The 26,726-nt window shown below is 34.2% G+C and overlaps 1 protein-coding gene and 1 long non-coding RNA gene across 15 annotated transcripts in view; both read right to left on the bottom strand.

The window, feature by feature from the left end:
- The window catches only part of LOC127719310 (battenin-like), a 70,284-nt gene that overhangs the window by 17,021 nt on the left and 26,537 nt on the right, over window positions 1-26,726 (bottom strand). The gene's annotated exons all lie outside the window — the stretch shown is intronic.
- On the bottom strand, window positions 1,899-8,426 carry LOC127719409 (uncharacterized). The gene is made up of 2 exons (XR_007990292.1): window positions 8,032-8,426; window positions 1,899-7,309 (listed from the first exon to the last, which is right to left on the bottom strand). It is a non-coding gene; the product is annotated as an uncharacterized LOC127719409 (long non-coding RNA).

The following is a 26,726-nucleotide window of genomic DNA, read 5'->3' as shown; positions in this document are numbered from 1 at the left end:
GGTGGGAAGCGGGAGGTAGGGGAGTCCGGGTATATTTTTGTGCTCTTTTATAATAATGTAATTTTATGCACTTTCTCTAAACTTCATCTTTTGGCTGACCACCCTAGTGGAGGGAAGTGAAAATTAAAGACCCCCCATTCCTATACCACCATGTGTAATTCTTGAAATAGTGTAAGGGAGCTACCATAATTTTGATTTTTATGGGGGGGGGGGGGGGGCTAGGATGAAAAATTTGTCCTGCCTTTTTTGTTAGTTGTAATCTCTGTCCTGCCTTTTTATTTTTCACTCTATTCGGTCCTGCCTTTTTTTTTTTAGTTTATCCTGACTTTTTTTTTACTTGAATTGTCATCCTGCCTTTTTTTTGGCAAAGTGTCTCATCCTTTTTTACTCAAAACTCCTGTCCTGCCTATTTTTATCAAATTTCATCCTAGCCCCCCCCCCTAAAAATCAAATGGTAGCTCCCTTATTGCATACTTCAAAAAAAAAAGAGGGAACCATTTGAAGTAAAGGTTCAAATATCAATATGTTTTAATGAGGGTGGCGAGAGGGGTACATACATGTGACATATGTATGCTGTAATTTTTTTCTATTCACTATAAAATAATCATTTCACTATCCTTTGTTTCTGTTATCAATACTATGTCTTGACCTTATACTAATTTTTTTATAGTTATCTTGTATTCTGTTAAGGATGTTTGCTTCTCTGTTTTAAAATAACAAGCTTTTTAAAAGAATGTTTTAAATTGATAGATAAAGAAAGAAACTAGAAAAGCAGAAAAAAATATCAAATTATTGGAAAAAAAAAGTAGGGGTCAGTGGGCAAAATTTTAAAATGGTACTGCATGGATAAAACCAAAGGATTCCGAATATCTGGCAAAAACTCAAAAACAAGAGGAACGAACATCCTTAAACCTATTAACACCCTTGTAATGAATGATAATACACAGGGCGGATCCAGGGTATCAGATCATTACGGCCCCAAACTGATCCGGCCCAAGTCGATTGAATTCATATACATCTTTATTCCTTATGAATTTTTTTTTTTAGGGGGCCGGGTTGACTTTAAATATGGGGCAGGATTGACATGAAAGCGGATCCAGCCATATTAAAAAGGGGGTTCCAGCACAGGATAAAAAGGGGGCTCCAACCATAAGTCGCCATACAATAGCATTAGTCTTTGAAAAAAAATTTGTAAGGGTTCCACAGAACCCAGTGTCTCGTCTACTTTTGCTGTTAGTGGCAGGCTCAACAAAAATGGGGAAAAAATTATTAAAAATTTTCCTCTAGATACTATCTTTTGATTGTAAGAAGTTCTGTTCAAGTTTGGTAAAAATCCAAGAAGGTTTATGAAGCTAATAAATGTTTTAAAAACTTTAACTGCAGACTGTATGTAATGTTAACTGGAATAAAACTAAGTCCATTTATAAGTAATATACAGAAAAACAGGAAATAAATTTTTACAAAATTTCCTTCTAGATACTAGCTTTTGATCATAAACAAGCTTCTGTCCAAGTGTGGTACAAATCCAGGATAGTTAAGAAAGTTATTAAAATTTTGAAAGCTTTAACCACGGAGTGAATGTAATGTTAACTGACAGAAAAACTAAGTCCATTTATAAGTAAAATGCGGATAAACAGGATTTTTTTTTTTTACAAAATTTACTTCTGGATACTATCTTATGATCATAAACAAGCTTCTATCCAAGTTTGGTTGAAATGCAGGACAGTTTAAGAAAGTTATTTAAATTTCAAAAACTTTAACCACAGAGTGAATATTTGATGACGCTGATGGAATGTAGGATCGCTATGTCTCGTTTTTGCGACAAAAGTCGCAGGCTCGACAAAAACCCAGACCCCCCTTTTTTGATCTGCTACAGATATACAACAAACCAGAGTATATTTTAAAGAAATTCAGTATTGATTATATTTTAATACTGTACAATATCATAACATGTAAATGTAACAATATGAAAGAAACAATAGAAAATTCCATATATCATGTATATGATCATCATCATTTATAATTTTGAACTTTGTGGTTAATAAAAATGAATGGTCTCATCATCATGATCATGCTCGTTAATCCTTCAACAGAAAAAAAATCCATACCTTCGTGTCCTGTCTCACCTTCTTTCACAGCCTTAAATATCATTATGTATGGATGAAGTTAACAATACCGGATTGTTACTTTTTCTTGATATTCTTTATAGTACACAATCCTTTATACTTTCTTTGATTTAAATCCATTTGTGTTTTACAACAAAATTAATAGCACATACGTGTACATGCAGATACTGACACACATAAAGAAAGGGACAAATATATGTAGAACTAGATATCATTGAGATGGGAGCCATCTCTGTGTGCCCAGCTGTGAATAATGTGTGGTACCATAGGACATGGGGTTGTCAACTAAAACCAAAGTTTTTGACCTTGACCTTTGACCTAGGAAGTTGTACATACATTATGACACACCCTCTGGTGTTGGGTTATATACATGTCAAGTATAAACTTTGAAATCATAACGGTTCTTAAGATATAGAGCGGACACAATCTTTACCATAGGACATGGGGTTGTCAACTTAAACCAAAGTTTTTGACCTTTGACCTAGGAAGTTGTACATACATTATGACACACCCTCTTGTGTTGGTTAATATACATGTCGAGTATAAACTTTGAAATCATAACGGTTCTCTAGATATAGAGCGGACACAATTTGTTAGGGACATACAGACTGATCACTATATGGCGTCTGCCATTCGGCGGGGCCCTAATTAGGAAAACAGTACATGTACTAAACATTTAATTTTTAACTATACCTCCACTATATATCATGACTGAAGAAAGGTGGGTTACTATTTCACCTGTGTATATCAGTCCCCCACATTTTTTTTAAAACAAAATTTACATCTTTTTAACAAGCTTCAACCAGGTTGGTTCTGTGTGAAAAATGTAAAAACAAAGACAAAAGACACAATTTTTATATTTACTTTATTTTAAAACAAAGACAAACTCCCTGCGACCTTCCTGATGACAGTAATTTCGAAATGACCTATGGATTTAAATTTAAAAGAATAGACAAGACAAAATTGTTGTGCTGATATTAAGAGTAATTATATATGTATATATATATATCTAATAAAAACTGTAAATACGATCTTCTCATTTCATTTTTAGGCCTAGACTGTTAATAAAGAAAAATCTTAATATACAATTCAAATTCAATCTAAAATGGTCATCAGGAAAGTTTCGACCCATTCACACATGTATGCATTTGCGTATTCAATTGATGAAATATTCTTCAAATGAATACATGTATGGTAGAACATAAATGCTTCTTAACAAGATTTATAAATTAAGAACCGTGAAAAGATAAGTCTTTGTCAATTTCTTTTGCCTCATCAGTGCCTCTTATTTAGATCTATCCTGTTTATTGACAATGGATGAAAGAGTTGAATTCAGAACCTTACTACACATATGATGATTTTTACTTTCCTGTAGTGAATTTCCTTTTTCAAAGTACTATTATACATGTACATTATACTGGTATATATATGTAATCAGCATGCTACAGAATATCTGTTTTGGCAATGAATACAGACATGACAGATATGATTTCTTAACCATTTCACTTTCAGTATTTATGGGAGTTCCTTATGTCAAAGCTTAGGAATCTGTTTTTTTTTTAATTCCTAAATGTAACTTAATATAATGCAGAACAGTAAAGGCCAACAAATCCTTAACTGTGCCAGTCTCTAATCTAGACATATTGCAATCAATGTACCTAATAAAAAGATGATTCATAATGTTATGCAGCACTAAATGTAGTACAAAGTTCCTGTCTCGGTCTCCAATTTCCAGATTTTACAATCAAACAATCTGCAAATGGGAACACAATGATTCTTCAGTCAGGGAACAGGAACTTTAAATATTTAGAAAATATTAAATACACAGATTGATTTTTTTAATTTTTGGTGTTTTAACGCCAATTTTAAGCACCACTTTTGGGCTATTTTGTGGCGGCCAGTTTTTATTGGTAGAGGAAGCCGGAGAAAACCACCGACCTTCGATAGGAAAACTGACAATCCTAGTCATTTAAGATTGGAGTCGAGTGCACCCACACGAGTGGGGTTCAAACTCAGAACCTCTGTGTTGACTGGTTATTAATTACAGTAGTAACTACTTAGACCACTCGGCCACCAAAGGCCCCTTAAATATACTGTAAAGAAGAGATAATTACATACACAGTCTTCCAAATATAAAAAATAAAATCATAATTTATAATGTATAAACAATTAAAAAGCATCTGCACCCATAATTCATGTAAATATAATATTGCACTTGACACCAGGATCAAACATACAAACAATATGAGCAATCCAGCACAAAACGTTATCCGGTATCAAGGGTGCTGGCAGTTGCTTACATGTATTTCTATGTTCAATCAGAACTATACAATATGAAAGTCGAAAAAAGAAAGAATAACAAGAAATGATTGTAACAGGATGCTGTTACGAAGTCTCCCAAACGAAGCTCCCATAATTCGTAATTCCCAGGGTAGCCTGACATTGGGCAACGTCCAGTGAAAATTGGTTTGGTCCAGTAAAGTTATATGCATTAGTGATGCCTGGGGACTAACCTTGTATATCATTCAAATCATCTTGGCATGACAAACCAGAATATATATGGTTTAGGGGTGGGGATCTCGACCATTTACAAGATACTAGAACATTGGGGGTGGGGAGGAACCCCTGGGGACTGACCCTATACGTCATTCAAATGTTCATTACATGACGAACAGGAATATATATGGTTTAGGGGTGGGGATCTCAACCATTTACAAGATATTAGAACATTGGGGGTGGGGGGAACCCCTGGGGACTGACCGTATACGTCAATATGTTCGAGACATAACAAATAGGAATATATATGGTTTAGGGGTGGGATCTCAACCATTTACAAGATATTAGAACTTTCTCAAATGGCAGGGGGTCGGGATGACCCCTGGGGACTAACCCTGTATATCATTCAAACCATCTTAGCATGACAAACCAGAATATATATGGTTTAGGGGTGGGGATCTTGACCACTTACAAGATATTAGAACTTTCTTAAATGGCAGGGGGTGGTGTAACCCCTGGGGACTAACCCTGTATTTCATTTGATGTGCTTTATCATGACAAACCAGAATATATATGGTTTAGGGATGGGGATCTCGACCATTTACAAGATATTAGAACTTTCTCAAATGGCAGGGGGTCGGGATGACCCCTGGGGACTAACCCTGTATATCATTCAAACCACCTTAGCATGACAAACCAGAATATATATGGTTTAGGGGTGGTGATCTGGACCACTTAGAAGATATTAGAACTTTCTTAAATGGCAGGGGATGGGGGTGACCCCTGGGGACTAACCCTGTATTTCATTTGATGTGCTTTATCATGACAAACCAGAATATATATGGTTTAGGGGTGGGGATCTCGACCATTTACAAGATATTAGAACTTTCTCAAATGGCAGGGGGTCGGGATGACCCCTGGGGACTAACCCTGTATATCATTCAAACCATCTTAGCATAACAAACCAAAATATAAATGGTTTAGGGGTAGGGATCTTGACCACTTACAAGGTATTAGAACTTTCTTAAATGGCAGGGGGTGGGGGTGGCCCCTGGGGACTAACCCTGTATTTCATTTAATGGGCTTTATCATTTAGAACATTTTCAATTAAAAAGATTGTGTCTATCACAAACGGTTTTCAATTTATAATCATTTGAAAATTTTAAAAAATAAAATCCCAAAGGGTTCTATAGTAAAACCCTCTTTTATTTTTGCCCCTCAAAGTACCCCTTTATAAACCCCATTGCACAAACAAAACCCTGATTGCACCACTAGACATGTTAGTCTAACATATTGTGAAACCCTAAGTTAATCTGACAAGCGGTTTTGGAGAACGGGTGCGGACAAGTTCAAATTTAAAAGCGGCGGAAGAGGAAGAAGAAGAAGAAGAATAATAATAATAATAATAAGAACTGAACAAAAACAATAAGTCTTCCCAAACTTCGTTTGGGAGACTTAAATATAAACATAGCTTCATTTACTTAACAACAGACAATTAAAAAGTGCAACCATTTCTTACAATATCTACACACACTTAACAATTATTCACTTACACCATGCATCTATTTGAATAAAATTAAAGTACTGATATTGCATTATCTATAAACAATATTGTTCTACTGTACTTCCACTTGCCACCATGGGCAACATAATCAAACATAGAATCATTATAAACAATACAACACAAAACGTTATCCCGTACCAGGGGTGCTGTTAGTTGCTTATGTGTATTTCTCTATATTCAATCAAAAAGAGACATGATTAAAGTGGAAATAAAGAAGAAATAACATACTAATTTTCCATGTTTACTGGAATACAGACATATTAATTTAAAAACTATACAATCATTTCATACAACAACTACACACTTGACAAATTATTCAAAACTACACAACAGGCATATATCTGCATAATGTACAAATTTTACATCATCTATTAATATATATTGTTCTACTGTACTTCCACTTGCCACCATGGGCAACATGATCAAAATATAATCAATATAAACAATACAGCTCAAACGTTATCCCGTACCAGGGGTGCTGTTAGTTGCTTATGTGTGTTTCTCTATATTCAATCAGAAAGAGACATGATTAAAGTGGAAATAAAGAAGAAATAACATACTCATTTTCCATGTTTACTGGAATACAGACATATTAATTTAAAAACTATACAATCATTTCATACAACAACTACACACTTGACAATTATTCACAACTACACAACAGGCATATGCATAATGTACAAATTTTACATTATCTATTAATATATATATTGTTCTACAGCACAAAACGTTATCCTGGTGTTGCAATTTCAAGCATTTTCATTATCTGTATAAAAACTGTCACTTTATTTTTTCATCCTCATGTGAAAATTGCAAAGGTTAACCATATGTGAAAATAAATGGGTTTACAATATGTTATTGTATTAAGTTCATTGTTTTTTCCAGAATTTGTAAGTGTTTTATGAACACCATATTTGAATATGTCTGAGAATAAGCTTATCTTATTTTAATACCTTTAATGTAGCTAACGCATAATTATAATCATCTTCATTAAGTGCCCTAGCAATAGGTCTTAGAAGTGGAAGAACATAGGTCTTCTCTGTGTGCAGTCCATTATGTGCTGCAGTAAGCCATCTTTCCCAACTCTGCTCTCGGTGAAAATCACAAAGGTATACAAAAGAACCTAAAATGGAAGTGTTATGTTACAGAAAAGTTACCTCTGATTATTCTTGCATCATTAACATATATAATAGTTTTTATCCAGATTTAGAGTAATTTCTCCCAATTAGATTGGCTGATATTGTCTTAATAAATTACAGTGTAATTTTTTTTAGCTGCTTAATAGTCTTAATATTTTTAATTTATTTTCAGTTTTAGATTTAATCTCAAAATCTATTTGGTTGAATTTAAAACTGTCCTAATAATTTCGAGCAGAGTATAATTAATATTTATGGTAAAAACCGTCATTTTTTTATTTGGAGTGGACGTCTTAAAATTTTTGTGAACCTGTGTGTTTTATTGACGTCATAAATAAAACTTTACGTAAACGCATTGTCAACGTCATAAACAAGGCGATATACAGTCAGTGACTGTATATGACATATGATTATACAGTCAATGCAATTTTACTGCGCAAATCATAAGCACAGCTGCAGTATATAATTCTCGTATTAGGACAATTGCACACTGTGTAACTTATTGTGTTGGATTAGACCAATCTAATGGTAACTTTGAAAATATTATATATCAATGTTATCTTTGCAAAACAATCAAAATCACAATAATTAAAGTACCTATAACATGTATTTTTTCTAACACATTCTTTGCATCAATTGTAAGAAGTAAATTTTATAGGCTGATATAAATTCGGCATATATAAAGTAATAGAAAGTTTAACTTGCAAACCTGGAAAAACGTTTTCAAGGGCATTGATTTCTTCAGTGGCATAGTCACACATGAAGAACTTGGGTAACCACTCGGGATTCCATTCTTTTATAACCTGCAAGGCCTCCATCAGTGAAGCGCTGTCCTTGGTCTCTGTAACAAAGGTTCCAACAGTAATGTAATTTACGTTCGTAGGCACACATAGGAAATATAATGGGAGAGAATATCTGGTTGACCTATATGTAGCATCCAAAAGGCATATCTCTTTCCCATTCAGCTCAAGAAGTCTTCTCTGCCATTGAGTTTGGTGTACATACAGGAACTTACTGTTTGTACCATATAGCTTCCTAGTGTAGGCCTCCCCTATTCTTACATCATCCTCTGCCTCTTGCTCATCACCAGATTCAATTCCAAGTCTGAGTCTGAAATTAAAATTGAAGTATATAGACTACATGTTTGTGTCCTTTTTCAGAAATTTTGTCTTATTTAAACACCCACAATATGGAAGCATCTAATATTCATAATGTTATATAAACTTCACATAATGTCATAGTCCAATATCAATGCTCTTTACAACTACATAATTCTTATATGATTTGCATATTAGGGAATACGTTGATTGGTCGCGAGGACTTCCGGTAGATGTTCTTGACGTTGTTTATTTTTAGATAGACAACGTTGACCAAACTTCTTTTTGTAACCAATGTAAACAAGATGGCGGCGATAATAACACAATCCGGCTCGACTTTATCATATTTATTTTCATTTCGCGTTAATCGTTAATTTAGATAATAAACACACAACATTTATTTGCATGATAAAGAAGAGTTTTTGTAGTAAATTTGTATAAGAGAGCAAATTTCATGGAGTACATATTTTTGCGGTAACCAACAAATATATTCATGAGCCAGGCCAACTCAATGACTCACATATACAATTTACGAGTGTGGAAAAAATAAATTCCTTTTCTCCTATTTTAAGAATTATAAGGATTAAACACCTTTTTAAAGGAATTTATTGGCGTATAAACTCGACCAATTCACTCACAAACATGTTTGTGAGTGAATTGGTTGAGTTTATACACCAATAAATTCCTTTAAAAAGGCGTTTTATCCTATAATGGAGAGGAAAAAGAGACATAGAATTATACTTATTTTGACTAAACAATTTTTATATTATTTCCTGTTTGTATCCAATCTGAACTTAGCATACAGTAACACACAAAAGATTAACATCTTTAAAGACAATATAGATATAATAATTTGTTACACCTACTGTCATTTTCTGGTTCCAGATGATCTCCCTTAAGACGAAGATGGAAGTTGTCTTCAGGGCGCTCACTTTTCCATTCCTTCAGCAAATCAACAACTACTTCCTAAAACAAATTAAGGTAGTTGTTGATAGACAAATGAATATAATATCAATCTGATAGGCTTGATTATGATAGTTGCTGATATACAAGATATAATGTCAATCTGAGAGGCTGGATTATGGTTGTTGTTGATAGACAACACAATATGATGTCAATCTGAAAGGCTGGATTATGGTTGTTGTTGATAGACAACACAATATGATGTCAATCTGAAAGGCTGGATTATGGTTGTTGTTGATAGACAATTCAATTTGATGTCAATCTGATAGGCTCGATTATGGGTGTTGTTGATAGACAACACAATATAATGTCAATCTGAGAGGCTGGATTATGGTTGTTGTTGATAGACAACACAATATAATGTCAATCTGAGAGGCTGGATTATGGTTGTTGTTGATAGACTAGAAGAAGTAATGTCAATCTGAGAGGCTGGATTATGGTTTTTGTTGATAGACAACACAATATAATGTCAATCTGAGCGGCTGGATTATGGTTGTTGTTGATAGACAAGAAGAAATAATGTCAATCTGAGAGACTGGATTATGGTTGTTGTCGATAGACAACAAGAAATAATGTCAATCTGAGAGGCTGGATTATGGTTGTTGTTGATAGACAAGAAGAAATAATGTCAATCTGAGAGGCTGGATTATGGTTGCTGTTGATAGACAACAAGATATAATGTCAATCTGAAAGGCTGGATTATGGTTGATGTTGGTAGACAACACAATATAATGTCAATCTGAAAGGCTTGATTATGGTTGTTGTTGGTAGACAACTTAATTTGATGTCGATCTGAGAGGCCAGTTTTTATTGGTGGAGGAAGCCGGAGTGCCCAGAGAAAACCACCGACCTTTATACAACAAGATATAATGTCAATCTGAGAGGCTGGATTATGATTGTTGTTGATAGACAACACAATATAATGTCAATCTGAGAGGCTGGATTCTGATAGTTGCTGATATACAACAAGAAATAATGTCAATCTGAGAGGCTGGATTATGGTTGTTGTTGGTAGACAACACAATATGATGTCAATCTGAAAAGCTGGTTTATGGTTGTTGTTGATAGACAACAAAATATAATGTCAATCTGAGAGACTGGATTATGGTTGTTGTCGATAGACAACAAGAAATAATGTCAATCTGAGAGGCTGGATTATGATTGTTGTTGATAGACAACACAATATAATGTCAATCTGAGAGGCTGGATTCTGATAGTTGCTGATATACAACAAGAAATAATGTCAATCTGAGAGGCTGGATTATGGTTGTTGTTGGTAGACAACACAATATGATGTCAATCTGAAAAGCTGGTTTATGGTTGTTGTTGATAGAGAACACAATATGATGTCAATCTGAAAGGCTGGATTATGGTTGTTGTTGATAGACAACAAGATGTAATGTCAATCTGAGAGGCTAGATTATGATAGTTGCTGATAGACAACAAGATATAATGTCAATCTGAGAGGCTGGATTATGGTTGTTGTTGGTAGACAACTTAATTTTATGTCAATCTGAGAGGCTGGATTATGGTTGTTGTTGATAAACAATTCAATTTGATGTCAATCTGAAAGGTTGGATTGTGGTTGTTGTTGATAGACAACAAGATATAATGTCAATCTGACAGGCTGGATTACAGTTGTTGCTGATAGACAACACAATATAATGTCAATCTGAGAGGCTGGATTATAATAGTTGCTGATATACAACAAGATATCATGTCAATCTGAGAGGCTGGATTATGGTTGTTGTTGGTAGACAACACAATATAATGTCAATCTGAAAGGCTGGATTATGGTTGTTGGTAGACAACTTAATTTGATATCAATCTGAGAGGCTGGATTATGGTTGTTGTTGATAAGGAAACACAATATAATGCCAATCTGAGACGCTGGATTATAGTTGAAGTTGATAACAATAAGAAATAATGTCAATCTGGGAGGCTTGATTATGGTTGTTGTTGGTAGACAACACAATATGATGTCAATCTGAAAGGCTGGATTATGGTTGTTGTTGATATACAACAAGATATAATGTCAATCTGAAAGGCTAGATTATGATAGTTGCTGATATACAACAAGATATAATGTCAATCTGAGAGGCTGGATTATGATAGTTGTTGATATACAACAAGATATAATGTCAATCTGAGAGGCTGGATTATGATAGTTGCTGATATACAACAAGATATAATGTGAATCTGAGAGGCTGGATTATGATAGTTGTTGATATACAACAAGATATGATGTCAATCTGAGAGGTTGGATTTTGATTGTTGTTGATAGACAACACAATAAGATGTCAATCTGAGAGGCTTGATTATGGTTTTTGTTTGTAGACAACACAGTAAAATGTCAATCTGAGAGGCTGGATTATGGTTGTTGATAGACAACAAGAAATAATGTCAATCTGAGAGGCTGGATTATGGTTGTTGTTAATAGACAACACAATATAATGTCAATCTGAGAGGTTGGATTATGGTTGTTGTTGATAGACAACAAGATATAATGTCAATCTGAAAGGCTGGATTATGGTTGTTGTTGATAGACAACACAATATAATGTCAATCTGAGAGGCTGGATTATGGTTGTTGTTGATAGACAACACAATATTATGTCAATCTGAGAGGTTGGATTATGGTTGTTGTTGATAGACAACAAGATATAATGTCAATCTGAAAGGCTGGATTATGGTTGTTGTTGATAGACAACACAATATAATGTCAATCTGAGAGGCTGGATTATGATAGTTGCTGGTATATAACAAGATATAATGTCAATCTGAGAGGCTGGATTATGGTTGTTGTTGATAGACAACACAATATAATGTCAATCTGAGAGGCTGGATTATGATAGTTGCTGGTATATAACAAGATATAATGTCAATCTGAGAGGCTGGATTATGGTTGTTGTTGATAGACAACAAAATATAATGTCAATCTGAGAGGCTGGATTATGGTTGTTGTCGATAGACAACAAGAAATAATGTCAATTTGAGAGGCTGGATTATGGTTGTTGTTGTTGATAGACAACACAATATAATGTCAATCTGAGAGGCTGGATTCTGATAGTTGCTGATATACAACACAATATGATGTCAATCTGAAAAGCTGGATTATGGTTGTTGTTGATAGACAACACAATATGATGTCAATCTGAAAGGCTGGATTATGGTTGTTGTTGATAGACAACAAGATGTAATGTCAATCTGAGAGGCTAGATTATGATAGTTGCTGATAGACAACAAGATATAATGTCAATCTGAGAGGCTGGATTATGGTTGTTGTTGGTAGACAACTTAATTTTATGTCAATCTGAGAGGCTGGATTATGGTTGTTGTTGATAAACAATTCAATTTGATGTCAATCTGAAAGGCTGGATTGTGGTTGTTGTTGATAGACAACAAGATATAATGTCAATCTGACAGGCTGGATTATGGTTGTTGTTGATAGACAACACAATATAATGTCAATCTGAGAGGCTGGATTATGATAATTGCTGATATAGAACAAGATATCATGTCAATCTGAGAGGCTGGATTAGGGTTGTTGTTGATAAACAACAAGATATCATGTCAATCTGAGAGGCTGGATTATGGTTGTTGTTGATAGATAACAAGACATCATGTCAATCTGAGAGGCTGGATTATGGTTGTTGTTGGTAGACAACACAATATAATGTCAATCTGAAAGGCTGGATTATGGTTGTTGGTAGACAACTTAATTTGATATCAATCTGAGAGGCTGGATTATGGTTGTTGTTGATAAGGAAACACAATATAATGCCAATCTGAGACGCTGGATTATAGTTGAAGTTGATAACAATAAGAAATAATGTCAATCTGGGAGGCTTGATTATGGTTGTTGTTGGTAGACAACACAATATGTTGTCAATCTGAAAGGCTGGGTTATGGTTGTTGTTGATATACAACAAGATATAATGTCAATCTGAAAGGCTGGATTATGATAGTTGCTGATATACAACAAGATATAATGTCAATCTGAGAGGCTGGATTATGATAGTTGTTGATATACAACAAGATATAATGTCAATCTGAGAGGCTGGATTATGATAGTTGCTGATATACAACAAGATATAATGTCAATCTGAGAGGCTGGATTATGATAGTTGCTGATATACAACAAGATATAATGTCAATCTGAGAGGCTGGATTATGATAGTTGCTGATATACAACAAGATATAATGTCAATCTGAGAGGCTGGATTATGATAGTTGCTGATATACAACAAGATATAATGTCAATCTGAGAGGCTGGATTATGATAGTTGCTGATATACAACAAGATATAATGTCAATCTGAGAGGTTGGATTTAGATTGTTGTTGATAGACAACACAATAAGATGTGAATCTGAGAGGCTTGATTATGGTTTTTGTTGGTAGACAACACAGTAAAATGTCAATCTGAGAGGCTGGATTATGGTTGTTGATAGACAACAAGAAATAATGTCAATCTGAGAGGCTGGATTATGGTTGTTGTTAATAGACAACACAATATAATGTCAATCTGAGAGGCTGGATTATGGTTGTTGTTGATAGACAACACAATATAATGTCAATCTGAGAGGTTGGATTATGGTTGTTGTTGGTAGACAACAAGATATAATGTCAATCTGAAAGGCTGGATTTGGTTGTTGTTGATAGACAAGAAGAAATAATGTCAATCTGAGAGGCTGGATTATGGTTGTTGTTGATAGACAACACAATATAATGTCAATCTGAGAGGCTGGATTATGATAGTTGCTGATATATAACAAGATATAATGTCAATATGAGAGGCTGGATTATGGTTGTTGTTGATAGACAACACAATATAATGTCAATCTGAGAGGCTGGATTCTGATAGTTGCTGATATACAACAAGAAAGTATGTCGATCTGAGAGGCTGGATTATGGTTGTTGTTGGTAAACAACACAATATGATGTCAATCTGAAAGGCTGGATTATGGTTGTTGTTGATAGACAACACAATATGATGTCAATCTGAAAGGCTGGATTATGGTTGTTGTTGATAGACAACAAGATGTAATGTCAATCTGAGAGGCTAGATTATGATAGTTGCTGATATACAACAAGATATAATGTCAATCTGAAAGGCTGGATTATGGTTGTTGTTGATAAACAACAAAAAATAATGTCAATTTGAGAGGCTGGATTATGGTTGTTGTTGTTGATAGACAACACAATATAATGTCAATCTGAGAGGCTGGATTCTGATAGTTGCTGATATACAACACAATATGATGTCAATCTGAAAAGCTGGATTATGGTTGTTGTTGATAGACAACACAATATGATGTCAATCTGAAAGGCTGGATTATGGTTGTTGTTGATAGACAACAAGATGTAATGTCAATCTGAGAGGCTAGATTATGATAGTTGCTGATAGACAACAAGATATAATGTCAATCTGAGAGGCTGGATTATGGTTGTTGTTGGTAGACAACTTAATTTTATGTCAATCTGAGAGGCTGGATTATGGTTGTTGTTGATAAACAATTCAATTTGATGTCAATCTGAAAGGCTGGATTGTGGTTGTTGTTGATAAGGAAACACAATATAATGCCAATCTGAGACGCTGGATTATAGTTGAAGTTGATAACAATAAGAAATAATGTCAATCTGGGAGGCTTGATTATGGTTGTTGTTGGTAGACAACACAATATGTTGTCAATCTGAAAGGCTGGGTTATGGTTGTTGTTGATATACAACAAGATATAATGTCAATCTGAAAGGCTGGATTATGATAGTTGCTGATATACAACAAGATATAATGTCAATCTGAGAGGCTGGATTATGATAGTTGTTGATATACAACAAGATATAATGTCAATCTGAGAGGCTGGATTATGATAGTTGCTGATATACAACAAGATATAATGTCAATCTGAGAGGCTGGATTATGATAGTTGCTGATATACAACAAGATATAATGTCAATCTGAGAGGCTGGATTATGATAGTTGCTGATATACAACAAGATATAATGTCAATCTGAGAGGCTGGATTATGATAGTTGCTGATATACAACAAGATATAATGTCAATCTGAGAGGCTGGATTATGATAGTTGCTGATATACAACAAGTAATAATGTCAATCTGAGAGGTGGGATTTAGATTGTTGTTGATAGACAACACAATAAGATGTGAATCTGAGAGGCTTGATTATGGTTTTTGTTGGTAGACAACACAGTAAAATGTCAATCTGAGAGGCTGGATTATGGTTGTTGATAGACAACAAGAAATAATGTCAATCTGAGAGGCTGGATTATGGTTGTTGTTAATAGACAACACAATATAATGTCAATCTGAGAGGCTGGATTATGGTTGTTGTTGATAGACAACACAATATAATGTCAATCTGAGAGGTTGGATTATGGTTGTTGTTGGTAGACAACAAGATATAATGTCAATCTGAAAGGCTGGATTTGGTTGTTGTTGATAGACAAGAAGAAATAATGTCAATCTGAGAGGCTGGATTATGGTTGTTGTTGATAGACAACACAATATAATGTCAATCTGAGAGGCTGGATTATGATAGTTGCTGATATATAACAAGATATAATGTCAATATGAGAGGCTGGATTATGGTTGTTGTTGATAGACAACAAAATATAATGTCAATCTGAGAGGCTGGATTATGGTTGTTGTCGATAGACAACAAGAAATAATGTCAATTTGAGAGGCTGGATTATGGTTGTTGTTGATAGACAACACAATATAATGTCAATCTGAGAGGCTGGATTCTGATAGTTGCTGATATACAACAAGAAATTATGTCGATCTGAGAGGCTGGATTATGGTTGTTGTTGGTAAACAACACAATATGATGTCAATCTGAAAGGCTGGATTATGGTTGTTGTTGATAGACAAGAAGAAATAATGTCAATCTGAGAGGCTGGATTATGGTTGTTGTTGATAGACAACACAATATGATGTCAATCTGAGAGGCTGGATTATGATAGTTGCTGATATATAACAAGATATAATGTCAATATGAGAGGCTGGATTATGGTTGTTGTTGATAGACAACAAAATATAATGTCAATCTGAGAGGCTGGATTATGGTTGTTGTCGATAGACAACAAGAAATAATGTCAATTTGAGAGGCTGGATTATGGTTGTTGTTGATAGACAACACAATATAATGTCAATCTGAGAGGCTGGATTCTGATAGTTGCTGATATACAACAAGAAATTATGTCGATCTGAGAGGCTGGATTATGGTTGTTGTTGGTAAACAACACAATATGATGTCAATCTGAAAGGCTGGATTATGGTTGTTGTTGATAGACAACACAATATGATGTCAATCTGAAAGGCTGGATTATGGTTGTTGTTGATAGACAACAAGATGTAATGTCAATCTGAGAGGCTAGATTATGATAGTTGCTGATATACAACAAGATATAATGTCAATCTGAAAAGCTGGATTATGGTTGTTGTTGATAAACAACAAAAAATAATGTCAATTTGAGAGGCTGGATTATGGTTGTTGTTGTTGATAGACAACACAATATAATGTCAATCTGAGAGGCTGGATTCTGATAGTTGCTGATATACAACACAATATGATGTCAATCTGAAAAGCTGGATTATGGTTGTTGTTGATAGACAACACAATATGATGTCAATCTGAAAGGCTGGATTATGGTTGTTGTTGATAGACAACAAGATGTAATGTCAATCTGAGAGGCTAGATTATGATAGTTGCTGATAGACAACAAGATATAATGTCAATCTGAGAGGCTGGATTATGGTTGTTGTTGGTAGACAACTTAATTTTATGTCAATCTGAGAGGCTGGATTATGGTTGTTGTTGATAAACAATTCAATTTGATGTCAATCTGAAAGGCTGGATTGTGGTTGTTGTTGATAGACAACAAGATATAATGTCAATCTGACAGGCTGGATTATGGTTGTTGTTGATAGACAACACAATATAATGTCAATCTGAGAGGCTGGATTATGATAATTGCTGATATAGAACAAGATATCATGTCAATCTGAGAGGCTGGATTAGGGTTGTTGTTGATAAACAACAAGATATCATGTCAATCTGAGAGGCTGGATTATGGTTGTTGTTGATAGATAACAAGACATCATGTCAATCTGAGAGGCTGGATTATGGTTGTTGTTGGTAGACAACACAATATAATGTCAATCTGAAAGGCTGGATTATGGTTGTTGGTAGACAACTTAATTTGATATCAATCTGAGAGGCTGGATTATGGTTGTTGTTGATAAGGAAACACAATATAATGCCAATCTGAGACGCTGGATTATAGTTGAAGTTGATAACAATAAGAAATAATGTCAATCTGGGAGGCTTGATTATGGTTGTTGTTGGTAGACAACACAATATGTTGTCAATCTGAAAGGCTGGGTTATGATAGTTGTTGATATACAACAAGATATAATGTCAATCTGAGAGGCTGGATTATGATAGTTGCTGATATACAACAAGATATAATGTCAATCTGAGAGGCTGGATTATGATAGTTGCTGATATACAACAAGATATAATGTCAATCTGAGAGGCTGGATTATGATAGTTGCTGATATACAACAAGATATAATGTCAATCTGAGAGGCTGGATTATGATAGTTGCTGATATACAACAAGATATAATGTCAATCTGAGAGGCTGGATTATGATAGTTGCTGATATACAACAAGATATAATGTCAATCTGAGAGGTTGGATTTAGATTGTTGTTGATAGACAACACAATAAGATGTGAATCTGAGAGGCTTGATTATGGTTTTTGTTGGTAGACAACACAGTAAAATGTCAATCTGAGAGGCTGGATTATGGTTGTTGATAGACAACAAGAAATAATGTCAATCTGAGAGGCTGGATTATGGTTGTTGTTAATAGACAACACAATATAATGTCAATCTGAGAGGTTGGATTATGGTTGTTGTTGGTAGACAACAAGATATAATGTCAATCTGAAAGGCTGGATTTGGTTGTTGTTGATAGACAAGAAGAAATAATGTCAATCTGAGAGGCTGGATTATGGTTGTTGTTGATAGACAACACAATATAATGTCAATCTGAGAGGCTGGATTATGATAGTTGCTGATATATAACAAGATATAATGTCAATATGAGAGGCTGGATTATGGTTGTTGTTGATAGACAACAAAATATAATGTCAATCTGAGAGGCTGGATTATGGTTGTTGTCGATAGACAACAAGAAATAATGTCAATTTGAGAGGCTGGATTATGGTTGTTGTTGATAGACAACACAATATAATGTCAATCTGAGAGGCTGGATTCTGATAGTTGCTGATATACAACAAGAAATTATGTCGATCTGAGAGGCTGGATTATGGTTGTTGTTGGTAAACAACACAATATGATGTCAATCTGAAAGGCTGGATTATGGTTGTTGTTGATAGACAACACAATATGATGTCAATCTGAAAGGCTGGATTATGGTTGTTGTTGATAGACAACAAGATGTAATGTCAATCTGAGAGGCTAGATTATGATAGTTGCTGATATACAACAAGATATAATGTCAATCTGAAAGGCTGGATTATGGTTGTTGTTGATAAACAACAAAAAATAATGTCAATTTGAGAGGCTGGATTATGGTTGTTGTTGTTGATAGACAACACAATATAATGTCAATCTGAGAGGCTGGATTCTGATAGTTGCTGATATACAACACAATATGATGTCAATCTGAAAAGCTGGATTATGGTTGTTGTTGATAGACAACACAATATGATGTCAATCTGAAAGGCTGGATTATGGTTGTTGTTGATAGACAACAAGATGTAATGTCAATCTGAGAGGCTAGATTATGATAGTTGCTGATAGACAACAAGATATAATGTCAATCTGAGAGGCTGGATTATGGTTGTTGTTGGTAGACAACTTAATTTTATGTCAATCTGAGAGGCTGGATTATGGTTGTTGTTGATAAACAATTCAATTTGATGTCAATCTGAAAGGCTGGATTGTGGTTGTTGTTGATAGACAACAAGATATAATGTCAATCTGACAGGCTGGATTATGGTTGTTGTTGATAGACAACACAATATAATGTCAATCTGAGAGGCTGGATTATGATAGTTGCTGATATAGAACAAGATATCATGTCAATCTGAGAGGCTGGATTAGGGTTGTTGTTGATAAACAACAAGATATCATGTCAATCTGAGAGGCTGGATTATGGTTGTTGTTGATAGATAACAAGACATCATGTCAATCTGAGAGGCTGGATTATGGTTGTTGTTGGTAGACAACACAATATAATGTCAATCTGAAAGGCTGGATTATGGTTGTTGGTAGACAACTTAATTTGATATCAATCTGAGAGGCTGGATTATGGTTGTTGTTGATAAGGAAACACAATATAATGCCAATCTGAGACGCTGGATTATAGTTGAAGTTGATAACAATAAGAAATAATGTCAATCTGGGAGGCTTGATTATGGTTGTTGTTGGTAGACAACACAATATGTTGTCAATCTGAAAGGCTGGGTTATGGTTGTTGTTGATATACAACAAGATATAATGTCAATCTGAAAGGCTGGATTATGATAGTTGCTGATATACAACAAGATATAATGTCAATCTGAGAGGCTGGATTATGATAGTTGTTGATATACAACAAGATATAATGTCAATCTGAGAGGCTGGATTATGATAGTTGCTGATATACAACAAGATATAATGTCAATCTGAGAGGCTGGATTATGATAGTTGCTGATATACAACAAGATATAATGTCAATCTGAGAGGCTGGATTATGATAGTTGCTGATATACAACAAGATATAATGTCAATCTGAGAGGCTGGATTATGATAGTTGCTGATATACAACAAGATATAATGTCAATCTGAGAGGTTGGATTTAGATTGTTGTTGGTAGACAACACAATAAGATGTGAATCTGAGAGGCTTGATTATGGTTTTTGTTGGTAGACAACACAGTAAAATGTCAATCTGAGAGGCTGGATTATGGTTGTTGATAGACAACAAAAAAAAATGTCAATCTGAGAGGCTGGATTATGGTTGTTGTTAATAGACAACAAGATATAATGTCAATCTGAGAGGCTGGATTGTGGTTGTTGTTGATAGACAACAAGATATAATGTCAATCTGACAGGCTGGATTATGGTTGTTGTTGATAGACAACACAATATAATGTCAATCTGAGAGGCTGGATTATGATAGTTGCTGATATAGAACAAGATATCATGTCAATCTGAGAGGCTGGATTAGGGTTGTTGTTGATAAACAACAAGATATCATGTCAATCTGAGAGGCTGGATTATGGTTGTTGTTGATAGATAACAAGACATCATGTCAATCTGAGAGGCTGGATTATGGTTGTTGTTGGTAGACAACACAATATAATGTCAATCTGAAAGGCTGGATTATGGTTGTTGGTAGACAACTTAATTTGATATCAATCTGAGAGGCTGGATTATGGTTGTTGTTGATAAGGAAACACAATATAATGCCAATCTGAGACGCTGGATTATAGTTGAAGTTGATAACAATAAGAAATAATGTCAATCTGGGAGGCTTGATTATGGTTGTTGTTGGTAGACAACACAATATGTTGTCAATCTGAAAGGCTGGGTTATGGTTGTTGTTGATATACAACAAGATATAATGTCAATCTGAAAGGCTGGATTATGATAGTTGCTGATATACAACAAGATATAATGTCAATCTGAGAGGCTGGATTATGATAGTTGTTGATATACAACAAGATATAATGTCAATCTGAGAGGCTGGATTATGATAGTTGCTGATATACAACAAGATATAATGTCAATCTGAGAGGCTGGATTATGATAGTTGCTGATATACAACAAGATATAATGTCAATCTGAGAGGCTGGATTATGATAGTTGCTGATATACAACAAGATATAATGTCAATCTGAGAGGCTGGATTATGATAGTTGCTGATATACAACAAGATATAATGTCAATCTGAGAGGCTGGATTATGATAGTTGCTGATATACAACAAGATATAATGTCAATCTGAGAGGTTGGATTTAGATTGTTGTTGATAGACAACACAATAAGATGTGAATCTGAGAGGCTCATCACATTAAAAACCTGTGTCATAATACATTGTACTGTACAAGTAAGTTATTGAAAAGATAAAAAATATAGTTTACATTTCTTTGTTTCATTTTTTCTTTTCATCTTTCGGTTCTTGTCTCTATCTAACCCTTGGTGACACTCCAACAACTTCTTTCCAACAACAATAAAGGGTACACCAGTAGATGGTATAATAGGCACTGCATCTGGCTGGGGATCCTTGAACCAGATCTTTTTCATCATGTTCATAACAGCAGAAAAATCTGTCAAAATACAACAAGTCTGCAATATTAATATATCTAAAAGTAATATTGTTTTAAAGTACAATATTTACATAAGAAATGTGGTATGATTGCCAATGAGACATCTACATATTTTTTAGGCTTATAATACTTTTTATTTGTTCTTGTTTACCTTGTTCATTCAAAATATGTCTATAGTATATACATTGGTGGTCTTGATTTGTCTTGTACATTTAGGTTGGTTTGTTGTCTCCTTCTTCGACACATTCCCTGTTTCCATTCTTTATTATAATGTTCGAGTACGAGTAAAAGGTGCCAGTTTTTAAAAGAGGTCTGAAAGCACTCTAGGGGCGGAGACTACGCATGCGACATCTTTGCCACATTCATAATAGTCAGTCCTATATTTTACTCCATTTTTTAACATGGTCATGGTGTAATATTGAGTACACTATACACAGTACACTGATAATAAACTGTTTAAGGTTTCTAAATTTTAATGCTCCTTGTTTAAGTTCAATTTACAGTTGCGGAGACTGATTTATGGGAAAGGGGGGGGGGGGGGGGGGGGGGGGGGGGGGGGGGGGGTATTATACATGTAATATATATGGAATCACTGAAGCATGACTGAAGATTGAAGGGCCCCCTCTTTAGGTTTTTATGGCTATTCAGTCAATGCTCCACACCTTCTGGATCTGCCATTGAGCAGCTTTTACAATATATTAATAAAGATAATAGATTCTGACTGATGTAATTTCAGCTCCGACATGAATTTTTGTTGACAAGTTGTATAATTTTATAAAAACGTACGTGTATATAATATACAAATCGTTCATATATAGGAAAGCACTGTCTGTCCAACATTTCAGTATGTACTTTTATTATGTATTTATGTCTTTTATAAATCTTTTCATATGTTTGATTAATTTGATTCCTGAAACTTATGAGCCATACAGTTATGTCTTATGACCCGTATCATTACCTGTTCCCTCTAATCCAAAATATTTGTCTTTTTTCACTACTCTAAACTTTGAGTTTGTATCAATTTCATATTCTCTTATGGCCAGTTGTATTTCAGAGAACGATTTCAATGAAATTTCTGTCATCTTTTTACGTATAAATTAGTTAACTTGTGTATAATGTTCACTGGTATTCATAATTGCTTCTTTATTTCCCGCTTTGAATAACATTAATTCTAATACGAAAATAAAATTCGGTATCATTTCCGGAATCTGAGAAGCCTCCATAGGATATAAGGTCCACCAATCAAAACAATGAACGCGAATTTAGTGAATTTTTCGTGTTTTCGTGAGTTTATTCTTCTTGAAATAGAGGCATTTTAACTTTACGTGGGAACCTAGAGTTCATCGACTACACATACAAGGTTTGGACTTGCTTATTCTTTGGACATTCAAGTTTCAAGTTTCACCCCGGCAACCTGTATTTCTAATGACCTTGTTAGCCAATTTTCAACACGAAGTTTGCAGATTTGACGTTTCAGCCATTTTAGCCTGTATTTTATACTGCAATGTTAAAAGCCTCTCGCTTCGATTTTTAAAATAGCTCAGGAACCTTGATTTTTGCAACGCCAGTCATTATATTTCGTTTAAATGTTCGTATATTGTTGTGTATATTTATTTTCTGCCCCGGCAACCTGTCTATCACTTAAATCAAAGTTAAAACAGACATTTTTTCTAAATTCCCTATCATTTCAATATAATTTCCGTGACCCGTATCCGATTTCTTTAGTATAATATTCAAATAAGCAAAGTGGCGTTGATTTCTGGATATGTGTTGAGTCCTTTAATCAGGTCGCAAACAACCCCGCAAATGAGGAAATCCACAGTTCTTGAAATCTTTTTTCCCCTTGTGCAAGTTGTACGTGGTGCTTGAAGAAAAACTGCTGGAAGTGGTCCTCACTAATCTGATCTAATCTAACTTATCTTTAAACCCCCTTTGTAGAGGAACCATATTTTCATATGTAGAACAGGTGCTCTCTTTATATACAGTGCTGCTTCTCCTTCCACCATTGGACATCTAACCATATGTACATGCTCAGCTCGGGTGCAATCTATATACAGTGCTGTTACTCCCTCCACCATTCGATATCTGATGTGCGCATATTTACATTGAAGTCCTACCCCCACACAGTTACTACTATTTCTATTACAAAATTTAAATACCAATACCAAAACTGTGTTGGTCCTTTCCAAAATTTGGTGGTCAAATCCTTCGGACCACCACTTTTCGATAACTGTTGCCGTGTTGGAATCCCTTAAATTTTATTTTTGAGGTTAAATCTTAAATGAGTGACTCACTGACTGTCCCCAAGAACATATATATATTGACATATAGATATATACTGTCCCTCAGACAAGGGGTCATTTTACTGTTGAGTGTTGGTAGAAAATAAAAAAGAAAAAAAAAAGTTTTTTTTTTACTTTAAAGCGGGAAAACTTCATTCTAATTTATATTTGGACCAACTTTTCTAAAAGACTTTAGAGAGGTGCACATATTTTTTAAAAAATAAAGAATATTTAAGTCCAGGAATATTACAAAATTCTTGGACATGTTTTGACTATTTATTGCAATATAGATATATAGTTCTTTGGGGAAAGTTTCTTAAAATAATACAAATATGTGCCCTTTTGTACTAAAAAGAGGTTTTTACAACAATAAAAATTTTATCACTTGAAATGTACTACATGTAAGAGAGATATATATTTATTACATTCTTCCCAACCTGTTAATTTATCTTTAAGATATGTTAGATACTGATTAATTGCAGGGGTGGATCCAGGAATTTGTCAGTGGGAAGTCACCTTATGAAATCTTAAATTAAAATTCATTTTTTTTTATTGATATCATGAAAATAGATACAACTATAGAATACACAAGTTACACATGATTTATAAAATTTATTCTAATTTCATTGTTCTTGGATGCCTGCGTGCAAACATGTCAACGATCACATCAAATTCTAAATCTAAATTGTACGGCACGTGCATTAGTGCAAGTCCATTTAGTCGATCCTGGCCCATTGTTGCACGTTTGTACTGATACTTTTGTACATGTATAAAAAATGTATGTAACTTCAGGGGTTGTTTCTTTAATCTGATCACTTTTATTTGTATCAATGCTAGGTCCATTACAAGTCGTTTGTACTTCAGAGGGGGCTGATTTGTGGCGTTTCCTGAAGGAAAGGGTATAAGTTACTAAAAAATTGGAATGATCGGAACTTTTAGAGAAACAGATGATAGAACGGGGGTATTCAATATAGAATATATATTTATGTGACTTAAAAAACTTTAAAATTATATATGAATTTTGGCATCACAGTGAAAAAACATTATTGGTCGAGAAAAGTTATTATACAAACTTTAAAAAGTTAGATAAACGTAATGTAAATAAAAGTATGAATTACCTGCTAAAAACATCTAAGATTGAGGACTGTATCTTCGTTTTTGTCGAGCCTGCGACTTTTGTCGCAAAAGGGGAGATATAGCGATCCTACATTCCGTCATTGTCGCGATCGTTGATTACATTTTCATTGTATAAACATACATGTCAAGGTACATGTATTTCGCCTTAAGGTAAGTAAGTCCTTGACGAGAGACTTTTGTTATAAAATACATATCTGTCGTATTCAGCTTCTAAAGAATTTAGAAATCAAGTGAAAAACAAATGGAATTATGTGAATTCGAGGAGAGGATGTGATAGATAATGAACTTTTAGTATTTTATGTACTTAATCGCTCTTGCGTATCTAGAATACATATGTTTAATAAGATGGTTTTAGATTTTAAGTTTTCAAACATGTATATTTTCTAATCCCCTCTGAATTTATCTCCATTCCTAATGTTTTATTTTTTATCTTGATTATCACTATCTGTACAGAGCACGTCTACCGGACCACTTTTTTTTATACGCCCGTTTACGGGACATATTATGGTATACCGCTGTCCGTCCGTCTGTCCGTCGTCAACATGTCGGACATTAACTCAAAAGTGCTTTAACCAATTTGCATAAAACTTTGGTGAATTGTTTATATCTATTGACATGATCTCCCTTTCGTTTTTTATAAATTTTAGATTTTACGTTTCGGAGTTATGGGGTTTTATTCATTAAAAAAAGGGGGATTTTCCAGTTTTTGGACAATAGCTCAAGAATACTTTCACCAACTTTCAAGAAATTGTGGTGGATTGTCTATATATTGACATGAGCTCCCTTTTGATTTTTATATATTTTAGATTTTACGTTTCCGAGTTTTATACGCCCGTTTACGGGACGTATTATGGTATACCGTTGTACGTCCGTCTGTCCGTCCGTCTGTCCGTCCGTCCGTCGTCAACATGTCGGACATTAACTCAAAAACGCTTTAACCAATTTGCATAAAACTTTTGTGAATTGTTTATATCTATTGACGTGAGCTCCCTTTCGTTTTTTATAAATTTTAGATTTTACCTTTACGAGTTATGGGGTTTTATTCATTAAAAAAAGGGGGATTTTCCAGTTTTCGGACAATAACTCAAGAATGCTTTCACCAACTTGCAAGAAATTTTGGTTGATTGTTTATATCTATTGACATGAGCTCCCTTTGGATTTTTATAAATTTTAGATTTTACGTTTCCGAGTTATGGGGTTTTATTCATAAAAAAAGGGGGATTTTCCAGTTTTAGGACAATAACTCAAAAATGCTTTCAGCAGTTCTCATGAAACTTTGATGAATTGTTGATATCTATTGATGTAAGCTCCCTTTAGAATTTTATAAAATTTAGATTTTACATTTATGAATTATGGGGTTTATTCATTAAAAAAGGGGGGATTTTCCATTTTTCAGACAATAACTCAAAAATGCTTTCAGCAATTCGTATGAAACTTTGGTGAACTGTTTATATCTATTGATGTAAGCTCCCTTTAGAATTTTATAAATTTTATTTGTTTATAGTCTGACAACAGATTTACTAAGTATTGCGCAACAGCACAGTGTATTGCACAACAGCA

The sequence above is a fragment of the Mytilus californianus genome, unplaced genomic scaffold (assembly GCF_021869535.1).
Source record: "Mytilus californianus isolate M0D057914Y unplaced genomic scaffold, xbMytCali1.0.p SCAF_1, whole genome shotgun sequence".
Classification (NCBI taxonomy): Eukaryota; Metazoa; Mollusca; class Bivalvia; order Mytilida; family Mytilidae; genus Mytilus; species Mytilus californianus.
Note: the sequence above shows the minus strand (reverse complement) of the source record. Positions and strands in the feature narration are given on the sequence as shown.